At 39.2% G+C, this 4,372-nt stretch overlaps 1 long non-coding RNA gene across 2 annotated transcripts in view; it reads right to left on the bottom strand.

Moving 5' to 3' along the window:
- Positions 1-468: 468 nt before the first annotated feature.
- The window catches only part of LOC108446830, a 4,410-nt gene continuing 506 nt past the window's right edge, over positions 469-4,372 (bottom strand). Inside the window, exons 1-3 of one of the 2 annotated variants that reach the window (XR_001862150.1) lie at positions 4,046-4,366; positions 2,073-2,158; positions 469-1,394 (exon numbers count right to left, since the gene is read on the bottom strand). This is a non-coding gene — a long non-coding RNA (uncharacterized LOC108446830). Of the gene's footprint in view, positions 1,395-2,072; positions 2,159-4,045; positions 4,367-4,372 lie in introns of those variants that run through there. The other variant, XR_001862148.1, reaches the window with a different exon arrangement.

Here is a 4,372-nt window from a genome sequence, read left to right as displayed (position 1 = left end):
TGGGGACAGAGTTCAGCAAATGGAAAACACTGACACGGGTAAAAATAGTAACAGCGGGGTTAAAAATAGCATCTGGTGAAATAAACGCGCAGTAACTCCTGAAACCCTCCTGGGAACTGCTCCCTCCCGATCCGCCCCTGCCCTGCGCCCCGCTGCGCTCCAGCCAGGAACCCCAAAGCAAACCCCCTCAGCAGCTTGAAACCATTAAAGCAGACCCTGCACTCTGCAGAGGACGGGCTTTGGAGACTTTTTAGACGATTTTAATGGATTGTTTTGTTTTCTTTTGTTATTTTGTTTGCTGAAACTTCTCGCCAGAGAAAGGGGGAACAAATCCCTCTTTTTCTGACACCCTCGTGCGGTCCTGGGACAGAGCAGTTAAAAGGTCCTTGGGGTTGTTTCTCTCTTTTTTTCCTTCCTTTTCACTTTTTTGGTGTGGTTTTTTCCCCTTTTTTCTTCCTTTTTTTTTTCTTTTTTTCTTCTCTGTTTACTGGTGGTGTTCTTGCTTTGGTGCTTAAGACCGTGTTGTCGCTTCTGGGAGCGCAGAGCTGTCGCCCTGCCCTGGCCCTGGGCCCCGGCAGCGCCCAAAGCCGCGGGGCAGAAGGATCTGAACCCCCGCACTGAGCTCCCCACACATGACGAAGGTGCAGGCTGTTCTCCAGGCACGGCGGGGTGGCAGAGGGAGGGGACAGGAAAGGATGGAGAGACCTTGAGGAGCTTGTTCTGTGGAGCAAAGCCTTGGCTGGTCCCCTCTCTAGAGGTGTCGAGGGCTTGAGAGTGGGAAGGGGCGTCAGGGAGGAGCAGGCGCTCCTGGGGCAGGGGAGATGCTCAAGAGGGCTGGTAGAAATCTGCTTCGAGATCTTTTATAGCTCTGGCTGTAAATGTTGTGTAAATTTTGACTGGACCAGGTAACTGAGGCGGAAACAATTGTTGTGACAGAAAATGCAGACCTGGTTTCTGAAGCTGCCCCGCCACAGGACAGGGACAAACTGGAGGCCCTGCAGTTCAGAGGCAATTACATTTTTAATCAGATTTTTTTTCTTTCCCCCAACCAAGCAGCTGCAAATCTGTACGTGGCTTTTTGTCGCCCAGGTGGAAGGGGTGGGTGTCTCAGGGGTGCATTTTTAACACGTCCTCACGGGGTAGTTCTCTGCTCTGGCTGTGGGTGGAGGAGATGCCCCGGCAGGGCTGGACCAGCCTTTGTCTGTGGGATTCCAGGTGCTCCTCTGCTGAAAAACTGGGAAACCAAACGTGATAAATGTGATTACAGGAGTTTCTGTATCGAGGCATTTCTGGAAGTGGTTTGCAATCGCAGGTTGATGTCTCCCTGTTTTCCCAGGTCTGGTGCAGCCCTCCAAGGTGGTGCCAGTGCTGGAGGTGAAGGGGAGGGCGTTTATCTGGCAAAACGACAAAGAAGGAGAATGTCCTTAATTGTATTTAGCAGGCTAAGCCCTGAGCATTTAATTACTTTTTTTTTTTTTAAGGATTGGACATTCCACAGCTTGTTTCTCTAGATCATTTTAAATTAGTTTTGATGTTTAAATATATTTCATATGAAGCCTGTCTAAATCTTTTAACCAGTATATTTTGAAAGCGCAAGTATGCTTTCCTTTGATAGAGTACCTAGAAAAACCCTTTTTGTATTTGAACAAAGCTGTTTTGTTTTTATATTAGGTTGTTCCAGTCCTTCTAATTTGATCATTTCAAATTTGATTCAGCACACAAAAATGATGCAGAAACTCCTGTTATGAATCTAAACTGAATGTTCATTTTCTTATCAAAATATTATTATCAAAAAATATTAGTCATTCTTCTTGGCATAGTAAACAAAGGAACATGTGGATGTGTTAATATATTCCAGACCCAGAAAACAGGGATAGTTTATATAAGTAAAATAAATAATTCTTGACTATTTACTAATTGGATCACTTCAACAATAGTTGACTAATAGTCACATGTCTAAACTACATCTTGCCCATTTCTATTCTTTAGGGAATTGAACACTTAGAGAGTGTTTGTTTGTTGTTGTTTTTTTCCAGGGATTGGAATTTTTAAATTGTTACCTTTTTACATACCTTATAGTTCTTGTCTTCTGTAACTTAGGAAGTCAGAACTAGGAGGAAAAAAGCTCAAATGCAGTTGAAATGAATCCCTTGGGAGTCTGCAAAGAAATTAAACCGAGATGGTAAATAGTGTGAAGGAATTTAAGATGAGTGAACACAAGATAGAGTTACTTTACAAGTGTATTATTTAACTGCTTTGCATAGATAGAAAAGATTTGGATTCTCAGAAACAGTGATGTGTTGATGTGTCATTTATTGGTTTTGTGTCAATGGATTTTTGAATTATACACCTCTAATTCCAAATTGCATTGGTGGCACAGGAGTGAAAGTAAAAAAACCTGATTTTTTTCCTCACTACTGTAGTATAAATGTGCCAGCCTATAGCATATGAAATTCCTGTATTTCTACATATGGCTCTGCTAAATTGTTACTTGTTCAGTTGTTAGCATTGCCTGTTGAGTTATTTTGCTCCTGTTTGTAACTGCTTTAACATTTTGTTATGTTTTTCCAACTTGGAGAACACAGGTGGCACGTTGGTAATTGATAACAGCCAGCCGAGATTAACTCCTGGGATTAGGTTGTTTTAGATAACAGAATTCCACATTTGTATTTTTTCACTTGCCTGAGCTTTAAAGAAATCAATCCTGTGATTGTTGCTTGTAAGTAATAAAACTTAACCCCCCTCCTGCCAATGGTTTGATGAGGATATTGTTTGTTCAGTGAGTACTTAAATGCTCATGGGTATTTTACTACCCTCTAAAATAATTTTTTGTATTTATATATATGCATCAGAATCTAGAGTGCATTGATAACTTAGCATTTTATTTGAAAGGGATAACTTTCGAATAACTGATATTATTAAAATATCAGATAATCTATTTATTTTAAAGAGAATATATTGGAGAGTTTTGAGAACAAGTGAAAAATTTGTAATTTTTTGACAACATAAAGAGAATATCTCTGGAAAGTCACAGCTAAGATCTTGTAGTCCTTGTTTGTTCAGAATGATTTTTACAGAACTAGAATTTTTGGACGCATGGTAGGGAATTCCATACTGTGCTCTAGAAACTAAACAGAAGAATTATATTTTGTTAGAAAAAAACAGACAGTAATTGCAAAGCCAAAAATCTAAAAATAAATTCTTCTTTTCCTGGTAAACTTTTCCTGTTGCATGTTTCACAGTGAGGGCATAAAGGAGGGGGGTTGAATCAACCTTTTTGATACTTGGATTTTTCCTTGGAACCTACCTCCCCTTCCCTTACCCTAAATGCATTCAGTTTGAGGTAGCATAAATAAAATTTGTTAATTTTAAATATTGGATAATATTTTTCTTCCTCATTTTTACATAGATGAATCAGATGGATAGAGTTAATGGTTTTCAGAATTTTGATATAGTCTTTTTTAATTTGAGGTTGGTCCACTTTTTCATCTAAATAGTATTCTATTATTATCAGATTAATATACTTAATTTTATTAGCATTTCTACAAACTCCATGCTAAAAGACATGGAGATATATGAAACTGCTTTACATGTGTTTGAAGATTATTCTGTACTTTTATACTGGCTCAGTACCTTTGTCCTAAATGTGAACTGTAACCATAGTGTTAAACATGCAATTGTAATACCTAAATTTTAAGGAAAAGTAGGGAATTTGGTGGCAGCAACCATGGTTAGAAATTTGGGTATTTTAAATGATGGGAGAAAGTAATACCAAATATTATTTTGTCACTCTGTAAAATTCTTAAATCTGGTGAAAATTAATTTTTTAGCATTTTTCTAGATACTGAAAAATGAGCACAAGGAAAACTAATATTCTGGGAAGGTGTGGCATAGCATTTCGAAATAAATGAATGCAATTAGTGAGATACTAATTATGACATTTGTTATTGATCCTTAGTGGGTTTTTTCCTCTTAGGGAAAGCTGGTTAATTAAAACAATGAAAATGCTGAGTATCTTTGTTGAGAGAAAAAGAACCCAACTTACCTTGGCACAATTCAAATAGTAAAACCCACCAAAGTGTGTCTCAAAGGAGCAGCTCTGCCAGAGCTCGCAGGAGATCTGCTCCCACTTCCCCAGCTCCTGCACTTCTCCCTGTGTGCCACAGCAGGAGCAGACACTGAAATTGCTTCTTGTTTCAGGGGAGCACAGGAACATCGGGAGGCCCCTCTGGGTGGGGAAAGCTGGGACTCGTTTAGTGATGATTCTGATTATCTGTAATTATTTGGCAATACTGGACCTGCTCAAGTCTAATCCCTTTTTCTTTATTTGAGTGTATTTTAATCGTATTTTTTTGAGTGAGAGATGTAGGGA

Source organism: Corvus brachyrhynchos, unplaced genomic scaffold, assembly GCF_000691975.1.
Source record: "Corvus brachyrhynchos isolate BGI_N302 unplaced genomic scaffold, ASM69197v1 scaffold10, whole genome shotgun sequence".
NCBI classification, from domain to species: Eukaryota; Metazoa; Chordata; class Aves; order Passeriformes; family Corvidae; genus Corvus; species Corvus brachyrhynchos.
This window is presented reverse-complemented; position numbering and strand designations above follow the sequence as displayed.